The sequence below is a fragment of the Apium graveolens genome, chromosome 9 (assembly GCF_009905375.1).
Source record: "Apium graveolens cultivar Ventura chromosome 9, ASM990537v1, whole genome shotgun sequence".
Classification (NCBI taxonomy): Eukaryota; Viridiplantae; Streptophyta; class Magnoliopsida; order Apiales; family Apiaceae; genus Apium; species Apium graveolens.
Genome location: NC_133655.1, coordinates 242,210,466 through 242,225,071, shown reverse-complemented (window position 1 = coordinate 242,225,071; position 14,606 = coordinate 242,210,466).

The window sequence follows — 14,606 nt, the reverse complement described above, 5'->3', positions numbered from 1 at the left end:
CGCTTGGAATACTCTAATAACATCGAGCCTATTGTGGAGCTTATCGATGAGGATACTGATGGAAGAGAGAGGCATCGCGCCGACAATCAGGTTGTCCCGCATCCGCATAGGTCTGGACGTACGATTGACGAGCGTCGTCGTGCAGAGAATATCCAGAATCAAGAGAAAGAAAAGCGAGATTTCTCGACCCTAAAAAGAAGACTTGGCATAAGGTTGGAAGATGATGATTTGAGGATGTTGTTGCTAGAATGGCAAAAGGAAGGAAACGGTGGAGAAGCGAGGCCCCGTGATACAACACATATTCCCCCTACATATCCAAGAGATGATAGGGTGCGACACCGCGAACACAAGTGTGCCCCTCCATGTGGAAGGTTCGGAAATTATGGCCGAGGCTATCAAAGGAATAGACGAGAAAGGATGGGATACCAACATGGAAGGGCGCCATATAATGGGAGATGAGAGGGCGCTCCCTCCATTGAAGAAGCCTATGTCATTGTTCCTGTAGCTTCTCACAGTGCTACGGGCAGTGGATCCGGGACGCGTCCTCATGACCGGGACGGTGTGCGATTTCAAGAGAGGTTGCAAAACAATGATGAGATACCGGGACGCGGCCAGGAGGAACCTCGTGCACAAGGGAATGTTCAAAATCAAGATGGTAATATACCATAGCCGCAGCCTCAGGGCAAGGGGCGGCAAGATCCACCAGTACACCCGGGGGTAATCAAGGGGAACAACAACAGGTTATGGGCAACCCCAACAACTTAATGTTCAAACTATTCCTGGAGTGGGAATATTTAATGTGAATGATCTCAAGAGGTTACTCAACCATCTTGAAGGAGGTAGGGTAACAACAACTGCTCAAGCCCCATCCCCTTTCTCTGCTATTGTAAGGGAAGCGCAGCTGCCTACGGGATACAGGAACACGACCAATGACTTACTCTTTCATGGAAACTCCGACCCCATGGAATTCTTGGGACATTTCAATATTGAGATGGATGTATATCAGGTACCCGACTTAGCACGATGCCGTCTTTTGGCGGCTACCTTTAGAGAATGTGCTCAATAGTGGTTCCAAAAACTTGGTCCAGGAGTTATCACATCTTGGGAACAGATGAAGACCTTGTTTCTGACTCAGTTCCATACTGCGGTGAAGTATACGCTGTTTACCACACTGGTTAATGTGAAACAGAAAGAAGGGGAAAGCTTGACTTCATATTTCAAAAGGTTCAATGCAGAGTCTACCTTGGTGAGAGGCGCAACTGACGAGACACTGAACATACTTCTTATAGTTGGTCTGCACGTAGAAACAGATTTTTGGAAATATTTACAAGGAAAAGACCCTGTGTCGTTGGCTGATGTACTGATGCAGGCCGAGTCCTTCAAAGCGATTGAGCAATCACTTGCCGAGACAAAGAAGAATGACAATACCCACAGTTCAAAGGGGCAAGCTAAGAGAAGGGACAGGTCTGCGAGTCTAGATTATCGGCGGAATTCCCGGAGCCTTAATAGGGTGAATGTCGTGAACGTGCGGAGAGAGTAGAGTCCACCATTGAACTATGAAAAAAAAGTGAGCAATTACACTCTGATGGCAACATCTATTGATCACATCTTTGAGGTAAATAAGGAAAGAGGAATATTCAAGAAACCAGACCGTCTGACCTCGTGGTAAAGTAGATACAAGAAAAAATATTGTGAGTACCTTGAGTCTACAGGTCATGATACCCACGAATGTCATCACTTAAAAGATGAGATCAAGGAATTGATCAAGGCTGGGTATCTGGGAGAGTGGATTGACAAAGTGAAGCGACGTAGAGGCAATGATAAAAAGGGGAAAGATGAAAGGCATCCCCACAAGCAGACACCGGTGAGAAGCCGACCAAGGTTAAGTTCCAAAGAGCTGGAAGTATTCGGGCAATTTTAGGAGCACATTCATTTGTTAATGATAGTAATCGGGCGTTGGAAAGAAATGCTAGAGAGGCACGATACCTATGACTCACCAACATTCATAGCTTAGAAGATAGACCTCCAAAAATATTCAAATGGAAATCTCTTGATATTACGTTCAGGGAAAGAGAGTCAAGATGGGTACATCATCCCCATAATGACACGCTGGTAATAACTATGCTTATTGGGGCAATGAACGTGCATCGAGTCTTCTTGGACAACAGGAGCTCTACAAACATCTTGTTTACAGCACGTACAAGAAATTGGGTTTGCCAGATAGTGACATGAATTTTGAAGATACACACGTCTACGGTATTACTGGAGAGGCAGTAAGAGTTATGGGTTCGGTTAGACTTCCTGTCACGCTTAGGGAAGGAGCTCTATCTGTTACTCAAATGATAAACTTCAAAGTGCTGGATCAGGACTCCGCGCACAATCTGCTGGTGGGCAGACCTTGGTTGCGAGCGTTCAAGGTAATAACCTCGATACATCATTTGATGACAAAGTTCCCAACGCCTAACGGAGTGGGCAGTCTGAGAGGGTCTCAATACAAATCGCGTGACTGCTATCACAAGGTTGTCAAGGACATTTGCAGGAGAAGGTATGAAGGAAAGAGTCTCCCCATTGAAGATGCGGCAGACATTCAAGTGAAACCAAATGGAGAAGTTCACGCCCATTACTTTGTGGAAGATCCAGCAGAAGAGGAAACTCATATAACCAACACTCCTGTTTGGATGTTGAGTAATGTTTCAAGGATTCGCAGTGTGGAGGAAGTCATAGTGAACCGTGAGGGAGATGTTGTGCAGAAGGAATTAATGGAGAAAAGTTGGAAGGGAGAAGTGAGATTTTACAAAGCCTAGAAAGTAATTGATAGGTCAATATTATTGCATATTATTAATACCTATTTTATGTCCGTTTTCATAATTTTATTAATAAATAAATTGTTTTACTTTGTTTTGTAGGAAAATAAATAAAATCAGAATTTGAGTTGGAAAAGGAGCAAATAAGGAAGAAGGTGGACTATTCTAGAAGTCAAGGGAATTGGAAGATAAATAGAATCCTTATTGGAGAAGAAGAAGAATTTACTTTAAGAATCCTACTTGTATTCCAAGAACCCAACCCTCATATTTTCCCTATATATATGGGTATCCCCTCTTATATTTTACACATTCAACATCCCAAAACCCAAGACACCCAATTAGTTATTTGTTTTGTTCATCTTTTTATCATGTGTAGCTAAATTTGTTCCCTAGGATGAAGATGAAGTTAATTTAATTGTTTTGATATCTTCTTGTTTCTATTATTTGATTCTCATGATTTTTCTTGGTGCTTAATTGTTTAATTGACAAAGTGATTTTGATATATTATTGTTACCGAATTTATTTTTCATAGCCTATGCTTGCTCCATGAAGTTTTGATGGGTTATTGTTAGATAATAAGTTTCATAGTATATGTTTGTCTCGTTAATTAAAATTTATTTGTGAAGAAAAGAAAATTGATTTTAGGGCGAGTTGATTTTAATTATGATTGATTAACGGATTTGGATTCCTAGGTTTTTCATATTATTTAATCTATTTGCTAATTAGGTTAATTCAAACTCCTCTCAAATCTTATTGTCTAGTTTGCCTGATTTAAATTGTTAGGGTTTTGAAAATTCATAGTCTCTGTGGATCGACCTGTATTTGCTACAATTAACCATTATGCACTTGCAGTTATTTTACACATCAGTAACCTCAAGGTAGAGGCTCTTCAGAGACAGGACAAGCCCTTGGAAAGTGAAAATGAGAGTGAGGTTGATGTTCCTCAAAAGAAGGACGCGCTCTCTACACCTACAATGTATGGAACTATGCCTTGCACTGAGGTGGATGCTCCTAACTATAAGGACACGCCCTCAAGTGCAAAGATGGAGGTGGAAGACCCTCGAGATTTTTATTTTGATCTGGATCATGGGATCCTTATGCCTGCTGAAAAAACGGGGCCGGTTGAGGACACAATATTTGTTCCAATCGACAAAGATGATCCAAGCAAGATTTTGAAAGTAGGATCTCAGTTAAGTTATGAAATGAGGGAAAGGCTTACCCGTTTTCTGATTAAAAATCTCGATGTATTTGCATGGAGTCATTCAGATATGGTGGGGATCGACCTAGGGGTAATATGTCATCGATTGAACATCTTTCCTAATTGCACGGGCATACGACAAAAGCGTCGCCCGATGAGCGGGGAAAGGGCGATAGCATTAAAGGAAGAGGTAGATCGACTGTTGGAAGTGGGGTTGATTAAAGAATCCTTCTACCCCGAGTGGCTTGCGAATCCGGTGCTTGTGAGAAAGCCGAATGGGAAGTGGAGGACGTGTGTAGATTTCACAGATCTCAATAAAGCTTGCTCGAAGGACAGTTTTTCGCTCCCATGAATTGATCAGTTGATCGAAGCGACGGTGGGGCATGCCTTGCTAAGCTTTATGGATGCATACTCCGGTTAAAATCAAATTCTCATGTAAGGCCCCGATCAGGAGCATACATCCTTCATCACTGATAGAGGGTTATATTGTTATATAGGGATGCCATTTGGATTGATCAACGCAGGCGCGATGTAATAACCCCAATTTTTGAGAAATTTTGAAACCCTTATGAATAGTGTTTCTGCTGAACGAGAAAACTTTTCATGCCACGCTATGTAGGGGTTCTGTTATTGATCTTATGGGATATTATTAGTACTCTATGAAGTATATAAGTGTATGTAAAGATCGTCAGAATCCAATTCCGAACACTTTGGTTTTTCCCGGAAATCCACAAGATACGGAGAGAATTGAGTATAAGGTAACAGGATAAAAAGGATTTAAATTAAAGGATTATAGGAGAGGATCATAAAAGGAATATAATATATTGAGAAAGGTTAAGGGAACCTAAGTAATAAGATCCCGGGTATGATCCCTCAAACGATAAACGAAAACGAAAGTTAAGCGAACCGTATAACAGATCAGCGGTCATTAGGAAAACAATTAGGAAGTTAAGCAAATGGATTAGAGGAAGTGATGTCACCCAACCAATGAGAAGAGGACAAGGAAGGGAGGATGACATATCAATGTGATGTAAGCATGACATAGGGAAGGAGGAGGTGTGGTTGGTTTATAACCACACAAATATAAGGTTATTAAGGTAATTAACCAAAAACAAAACAAAAAGCAACCAAGCTAAGCCAAACAAATCAAAAAACACAAAATCATTTCATTCTCATCATCTTGCTCTCGGCTTTTCATCTTTTTCAAGGGCAAGAATTTCAAAAATCAAGTTCCAAGCATTGTTAAATCACAAGGTAATTATCTAAGCTTCCTTGTACATAGATATGGATATGCTATAAGTTTAAGCTCCTAATTCCTTCACAATCTCTTCCAATAAATCAAGGAAGAAGATGGTGAATAGTAACCTTCAAGAAATAACTTTAGTTTTCTTGAATTTTTATGAAAGATTAAGGTTATACAAGCAAGGATCAAGGTTCTTTTAGGCATTCAAAGCTCTTGGGTTGTGTTAGGAAGCTTCAAGGAGGTATAAACAACTTTCACCTTTAACTTATAGTTTTAACTTTGAGTTTTGATGAGTTCATGGATGGATTAATGTATATATAGAAATATCCATGTATGTATAGCAAGATCCATGTATGTTAGATAGTTTGGTTGGATTTGTGGTGATTTTGGATATGAATCTTGGTTAATGGTTAATGAATCTTAAGTTATGGTTAGTAGATCATGTTTGCGGATGAATAAGTTGGAAAACCTTGAGATTATGGACTGACTTTGCCTTGATATAAGTTGTGTTTGATGTATTGATGATGGTTGGGTGGTTTGTAGTGAATTGGTAAAGAATTGGAGTGGTATAAATATTGGTAATCGCGTAAACATAGTCGTCGTAACGTCCGATTTTCTTTAGACTGTTTTGTGCATAACATTAGGACCCGAGGACCCCCTGCTATATTATGACCACTGCCATTTTTAGATAGCTCATGTTACGAGCTTCGTTTTGATATGTAGTTCGTTCGATTCCGATGCACGGTTTAGGAGAAACGACCGTTTCAAGTAACGGCGTTTCGCGAACGAAACTTTTTCCCTCGCCTTACTTTGAAATGTAGGTTAAAGACCAAAAAGGGTTAATTAATGTATGAAACATTTATGGTAAGTGTGTTAGGCAGTTGGTAAGACATTCGCGAAGGAATCGCTTTAAAACTCGTAAAGGTTAAATTATTAAAAATGGTGGAGCCGAGGGTACCCGAGTGACTTAAGCGAATCAGTGAGCGCAAAACGAGCGTTAGAGTCTAAGTTAGTTAAAGTATAGATTTACAAGTGACTTTGGTTTAATTCCAACTTACTTGTTGCTTATAGGTTACCAGACTCGTCCCGAGCCATTCGTAACCCCCAGTCGCTCAGGCAAGTATTCTATCCATTATACTGTTGTTGTGATGAATATATGTATTTGCATTATCTTGCGATAGATGCATGTTGGATAATTAGCAAATGATGCGATATATTGTAGCATGTGATATGGTATATATGCATGCCTGTTTCATATTCTTGGAATATATATCTGTTGGTTCAGTTGATAATACCTATGCTAGAGGATAGCGGTAACTTGCATATACCCTTAGTATAGGGACCCAAAGGTGAAAATATTTTCTAAAACCGGGAGTCGAGGATCCCGAGTACATTTTATATATATGGATATAGTTTTAAAACTATTAATCGAATAAGGTTTATTCGATAACTTTAACTTTATATTATTTATTGAATATTACTTGGATATTCATTTGAGGATGTATGACTCCTTTATGTTAAATGAATATTATTTTGAATATTCATTCGAGGACTTATGACTCCTTTTATTTATTTATCTGAATATTATTTGAATATTCATTCGAGGACTTATGACTCCTTTTATTTATTTATCTGAATATTATTTGAATATTCATTCGAGGGCTTATGACTCAGTTTATATTAATTAATGAATATTATTTGAATATTCATTTGAGGATCTATGACTCCGATTATTTGCTGAAATATATTCTTTATTTTATTAAAGAATAAGGTGTTAATAATCAAACTTATTTTCGATTATTCAAATAAAGATAATACTTTCATATAAGTATATCTTTGGTTATTTAATACTCGTTTCAAGTATAAGTTTTAATACTTCTACTTCAATTATTTTTATAAAGATTATTCTTATGGGAATATTATTTAAATAATAATATTCAGTCATTTTCTAAATATTCTGGGGACTGATTTACTTCATTAAATCAGCTTTACTCCAAACACTCTTTAAAGTGTTTTCGAGTCTTCAAAATGATTTTTAAAAGTTAGAGCGGATCCCAAAACTCATTTTTATATTTAAGATCTTCCTTTTAAAGGGGATTTAAATACTCGTTCAAAACCTGGGGAATCCGGCTCTGTGGTGTATTTTATATTCGCAACAAGGTTGCAGTTTTGGTAAATGAATTGATTACTTACCCAACGTTCGGGAAGTAAGTCCATCTATTGAGTCGGCATAAGCAACATGGGCTCAGTGGGCGTCCATGATAGTGTAAGTGGCTCAGTGGAAGTCCATCAAATGCATAAGTGGTTGAGTGGCAGTCCAGCATAAGGTCCTAATTATGACTAGGGTGATGACCAGTGGGGAATTCGTCCATCTACTAGTAGAAAAGGTTACTTATGGGTATCTTTGCCTGATCAGCAAGATATCTGGTTTATGCCAAAGGTTTTCTTTTCCTTCCAAATTCATTGGATATTGCAACTCTGTTCATACTTTACATAACAGAGGTTCCAGGAAATGTTTTAGAGATATATATATGTGGATATATATATATCGGGACTAAATAAAGTATCTCGTAACTTTATTTCATTCAATAATATTTCAAAGATTGAATCTATTCAAATCTTGTCTTGTAGTCTCATCTATGTGATGAACTTTTGAAACTGGTTATAACTTGAACGGTGGTAGTTCAAGTAGTATTGGGAAAGATATAAGTATATTGGTGTATTTGGTAACCTCATCTTTTAAACTTATATCTAGTTAATAATTGTCTTATGAATGACAAAGATTTTCAGAAAAAAACGTTGAGACAAGGTTAGATATATGAGATCACCTTGCAACGATATTTTTATACAGTTATACACTGGGACTTTGTGTATATTATGCATGGAAGAGGACTTCCAATATTTTGAAAAGTATATATGTATATATACTGAATATTTTGCGACTTCATCGCATTAAGATATCAAACTTGGTTCATTTCTTTTGACCAAGACTTTCATGAGTATTATGAGTAGGCTCATATATTGTAAATCATTATACATATTATTTTGGTGGGCTTGCTGCTCACCCTTGCTTTATTTCTTCATCACACAACAACAGTTAGGAAAGATGGCCAGACTCCAGCAGACCCAGCGCAAGCGCGTGGGAAGCGTCCCGCGTCTTCCCGTTGATGTTGTAGCTGCTATAGCTGCGGAGGTAGATCTATTGTAGATCAGACCATCTACTTTTGAGAATCAATTATGTATAATTATAACTTGTGGCAGATAATGGCAATTAACTGTAAATTTATCAAGTAATCATTTTGGGTTGTAATAACTTTTAAATTGTGGATTCAAAGACTTGTACTTATTTAAATTTCACCTCTGAGACTATAACGGGTTGTGGTGTGTGTTAGTGTGGGGTCACAGCATAAGGTTATTATTATTAATTAAGTGAAGTGATATTGTGGAAAGAAAGACCGTGACGACCCGGATCCTCGACCCCGGATCTAGGGGTGTTACAGAAATGGTATCAGAGCTAAGCGTTATAAACCTCAGAGATGATGGGACGTTAAGATAATAAGTTAACTAAGATAATAAGAACTCTTGCCAAGTTCATAGTCGGGCTACCTAACGTAGTACTGACAGTTAAAACCCTTATGGGAACCCTTATAAATATCGTGATAGGAGCGTAGTTCGTTATCGTATATGGTAGCGGGACTCCGAACCCTGAGGTTGAGGAGCAACATCGAGATGATATTTTATTACTAATTGGAGATCGGATTGTGGATCCGATAGAGTGTCCTAATGCAGGACCGGATGATGTTGATATTGAGGATGTAGCGGTTAAGGATGTTGTCCTAGAAGGGATTGTTGCTGAGGAGGATCCCATGGAGAATCCTGACAGGATTGGATAAAGGACCACTGAGGAATTGATGACCATGGTTAGGGTAACTCCCAGAGGTAGGATTGGCCGGCTACTATCGTAGATTGGTACAGGACTTTGCGAAGATCGCAACCCCTTTGACGCGGCTTACTCATAAGAATGAGAAGTTTGAATAGACAGAGAAATGCGAGAACAGCTGTTAAGAACTGAAGCAAAGGTTGGTGACGGCCCCTATGTTGGCGTTGCCGGATGGAAAAAGGAGATTTTGTGATTTGGAAGAGACGCTTCGCATAAGGAATTAGGGTGCTTCTTATACAGCACAACAAGATAATCGCGTACATGTCAAGACAATTAAGGTAATATGAAGTTCGATATCCCCGCCCATGAGCTTAGGCTCGTGGCAATAGTTTTACCCTAAAGATTGGAGGCACTACTTGTATGGAGAGAAGTGCGAGAATTACCTGAGCCATAAGTGCTCTAGTACATTTTCACGTAGAAAGAGCTCAACATATGCCAGAGGAGGCAGTTAGAGCTAATCAAGAATAATGATTGGGAGATTCTTTATCATTCGGGGAAAGCCAATGTGGTGGCTGATGCCCTTAGTAAAAAGGAGAGACTCAAGATGATAATGTCTTTGGGAGAGTTTATAAGAGATTTTGGAAATAGTAGTGAAGGTAACCGGAGCCGGTACCGAAAAGCTGTTTGAGATTGCAATAGAGACCGAATTATTGGAAAAGAGCATATTGTGCCAGAAAAAGTGATGAATGAAGGCAGAGAGCCAACAATTAGATAAAAGATTAATACCGAGAAAGATGATAAAGGAATAATGAGGTATTCCTACAGAATTTGGGTTCCAAATGTTCAAGAGCTTAAAGATGAGATCTTAGATGAAAGCTAGTTTGAGGAATAAGAATTAGGGCAAACCCTGAATGTGATAGTCAGGGAGGACGCCATCAAGATAGAAGGAACCAATAACATAATGAAGTGGAAAATAAGGATTTTAACGTATAAGATAACCCCAAGTATGGGAGAAGGATGACACATTTCATACTAAGGAAACAGAAAGACGAGTAAGGAAAGGAGACCCGAGACGGTACTCCTATACGGAAATTCATGGATCTATCTAAAAAAAAAAGAACTTAGACTACTATCCCCAACCACCACCTTGAGGAAACAATGCGGTAGGAAATTCTTTCATGACCTTTAAGTCGCTAAGCTCTCAGAGTTCCAAGGAACAAGCTGACCCTGCCGAGGCAAGAGCCTGGCTAAAGGAAATATAGGAATCATTTGAGATTCTGAATGATTGACGAATCACAAAAGAGTGTTTTTGTCACTTACCCTCCTAAGAGAGAGACCACCCACTGGTGAAAGACCAAGGAAGGCACGGAGCAAGAGATTATAATAAACTGATTTAAGTTCAGTCAATTGTTTTCGGGAAAGTAATTCCCAAAGATAAGGAGATAGTGTAAAAGCTTTGGAGCTAGAACAAAAGTGGATGAGTATGATGAATTATGAATCTAAGTTGTAAAAGTTATCAAGATTCGTTCTGAGGACACGACTCCAGAATGACGGGATGTTTGAAATCAATGCTTATGTTGTGTTGGTTCATGAAATAATGATAAGAGAAAGGAAAATAAAAAGAAATTGAAGTGGAAAGGAATATAACGGCAATAGAGTTTGAGGAATGATAAGGGAGTTGGGTATGAGGAAACCCTAAAGACTCATAGTAATAGAAATAGAAAAGTACGTAATCGTCAGGATGAGGGTGATTCACCATGAGTTAAAATTGATGGGTGAAGGCATAAGAGATGCATATATTTTATCCCCTTTAAGTTGGGAGGATTCGAGGAAACATTGAGATAGTTTGAAGGATAAATAATGAGACGCGGATAGACTGAGGAGACAAGGAAGTAAGAAATTAGGAAAATTGGATGAAGGAAGTGACCTTCAAGAATGTGAAATATAAGACCGGTGGCTTGATACCCAGAAAGGGAGACGCCAGGTATGAAAGATATCCCAACATTGAGGTGACTGTTGAGATAAACAACAAAAGTAAATAAGGAATTATTAAGAAGAAGTTCACGTTGAACACGACCAATATCTTCCAGAACATCCTTGTTATCGTTACCAAATTAGGCAAGACAAGCGGATAACCGTTGTTATCTTTTGGAGGCCATATGGATTGACCTCAATATGAATAAGGATGCTATTATGAAGTTAGGTATAGACTATCGAGGTGGGAATGATGAATATGATAATCTATCAAGGAAATATGACTTGATTTATTCGTGGAAGGATGCAGGTACCTTTTAAAGGTGGAATTAAGGATAGAACAACAGTAACTTAAAATGAATCCTAGGGGAATGCATAAAGGTTGGCATTTCACCCTTAATAGGGATAGTATGAAATTTGACAGTATGAATTGGAAAGGATTAAGGTAATAACAACCTTTAAGGATCAGTGGAGAAATTTTTCAGAAGTTTATAGACAATGGTTCTAGTAATAGTAAATGGTATTTTGATATGCCCTGTATATAGGGAATACAGGAGGAACGATTAAAGGATAACCTTAGAGGTTTTACAAGGAGAAAGGAAATATTCAAAATTCTCAAGAATAGAAATGTTGATAAAGGAAATATGACGTAATTATAATGATGCCAAGTGGGGCACGTGTTGAACCACGAGAAAGTATGAATCGAACCAGTAAAGGTCGAAATTGTTCAGGGCAATTAGGGCCCAGGATAAAAGATGTTCTAAGTATGATTGAAAGTCAGTCTTGACAGTGATTAACCTCTAAAGACTGAGGCAATAACTTATGGAAAAAAAATGGTGATATTTTTTTTACTCATCAGATTTTAAGGAAAACATCTTCACATAAGCTGTGATTGAAATGAGGTAGAAATTTATTTGGAGGTGGTTAAAATGACATTGACTGTAAGGAAATTTTACTATCAGGAAAGGCCAAAGAGGTGGCCGACACTTTAAAGGTAAGCGGATAATTATAGGCGCGTGTGCCAAAGGAATACAGTGATGATGGTTAAAGCTATGAAGGTTGTATTATGGTTTGGAAGATTGACATTCCTTCTGATGACTGTGCAATACCCAACCGTAATAGTAGTTGGTAAAGGTTTAATTCGTGTAATCGCCATGAGCAGGCTATCTATCTTAGAAGGTACTATCTTGAGATAAGCCAGGACCATGTTTCAAAAAGGACTAGACGAACCTTTGACTTAAGTCCTCTATTTAGGGCGTATGATTAAGAATGGTATTAACCTGCTATCGGTGCTTTGATTGAAACTCTTCTGCAATTTTATATGCTTCATGTCATGTATGTATGTCAGGATCAGGAGTGTACTCCATGAATCATGAATGGTGATTATGTTACCTCCTTAGAAGGATTTGATACGACATGTATGGACTCCGTATGGTTAGCTATTAAGACTTCATGGAAAATGAATGACGACAGTAGGTCAGTGGTGGACCATAGTAAGGCAGCAATGATTCTGCGAGTATTGAGCTGATTACAACCGTGAGAGTTGTATTGGAATGGGTGTTGAGATTGAGTACCACTAATCGGGTCGTGGTAGTGTATAAGTTATCATTGATAGACTAATTAAGTAGAGTATCTACCTAGTGAATTATTATTCTTTCTTATCAATAGAGAGTCGTATTATTATACGAGGAAGGTTGCGGTGCAAGCATAGAATTCAAGTAACGATGATGTCTAGAATGAGATCCCAGATTCGATTTTCGATGTCGAAGGAGTTTTAAAGGTAATTGTGTATAAGCTCGAGGAAGAGCATGGGTCCATAGAATGATGGACGGGATAGCGAAAATATTTAGGCATGGAAAATACGAGGCTATAATGCTTGATGCTGATATAAATACATATATGTTTTGTTCTTCTATGATAAACCTCTATAGTTCAGAGGTAGGTTCCAAGCCAGATATTTTGTGGCAGTATATTTTTTTTCATATATACAATTCTCTTCAGTTCGTTCTTTTCTCTTCTTTTCGTTTCGTGTAAGCTGAGAAGAACAACCCTTCCAGAAGGGGAGGTATTGCCGAATGACTATCTATCTGTGTGATAGAAGCCGAGTAGGATACCAGCTATTGTTTAATTGCTTGTCAAGTACTAAAGGCTGGCCACCTTCTGTACTAACTATGCGATATAACAAGTGTTCATGATCATAGTGATCTCTCAACAAATTCCTTTACTTCTATTTGATTGATCAAATTTTGGAAAATAGAAACAACTGAAAAAGGAGTAATAAAGTGGTGGTAGTATGCGGAATGGGAACGCATTCGTGATACTAAGGTTGACGTGGTTATTAAAAGGTTATAGAATGCTAACGAGCAAAAGTATAACCAGTATAATATTAGGAACGGAAGGTAGTAGCGATTACGAACTGGAAAAGAATGGGTACCGAGAAGCAAAAGTTCTAATGATAAAAGCTATAATGAGAGTCTGGGCAATAGACTTGAAAGAATTTGGAATGATCACTTAATTCGGATTGAGTTATCTTACGACAATAGATCATATGTCACTATCGAGATGTCGCCTTATGAGATCCTTGAGGGAAGACAATGTCGATCTCCCTTACGTTAGGATGAAGTTGTAGAGCGCAAGATGCTCGGACCCGCAGTAGTCCAAAGGACCAAGGATATGATAAATCTAATCAGAGGACGGCTAGTAGTAGCCCAAGATGGACATGATAAGTATGTTGATTTGACACGAAAGGATAAAGAGTATGAAATAGGGGACCTAGTAATGTTATAGGTATCCCTTGGAAAGGATTGATGAGGTTCGGAAAGAAAGGAAAGCTAAGTCTACAATTTGTTGGACCCTTGGATATATTAAGACGTTTGGGAAGTTAGCATATGAGCTAGCCCTAACCCCGAACATGTAGCAAGTTCATAACGTGTTCCACGTATCAATGTTAAGGAAGTGTAATTCGGATGCCAGTCAAATAGGGGCATAATGAGCGCATAGATATGCAACCCGACGTAACCTATATGGAGCAACCAGGAAGGGTTATAGAGTGAAAAGGAACAAGTGCTTAGGAGAAGGATTATCAAACTAGGCAGAGTTTGGTGGTAGAACCACAATGTGGAAAATTGACTCGAGAGTTAGAAAGTGTAATGCTAAGAAAGTATCCCCATTTGTTTTCTATCTGATTCCGGGACGGAATCCTTTTAAGGAGGGGAGACTGTAATAACCCCAATTTTTGAGAAATTTTGAAACCCTTATGAATAGTGTTTCTACTGAACGAGAAAACTTTTCATGCCACGCTATGTAGGGGTTCTGTTATTGATCTTATGGGATATTATTAGTACTCTATGAAGTATATAAGTGTATGTAAAGATCGTCAGAATCCAATTCCGAACACTTTGGTTTTTCCCGGAAATCCACAAGATACGGAGAGAATTGAGTATAAGGTAACAGGATAAAAAGGATTTAAATTAAAGGATTATAGGAGAGGATCATAAAAGGAATATA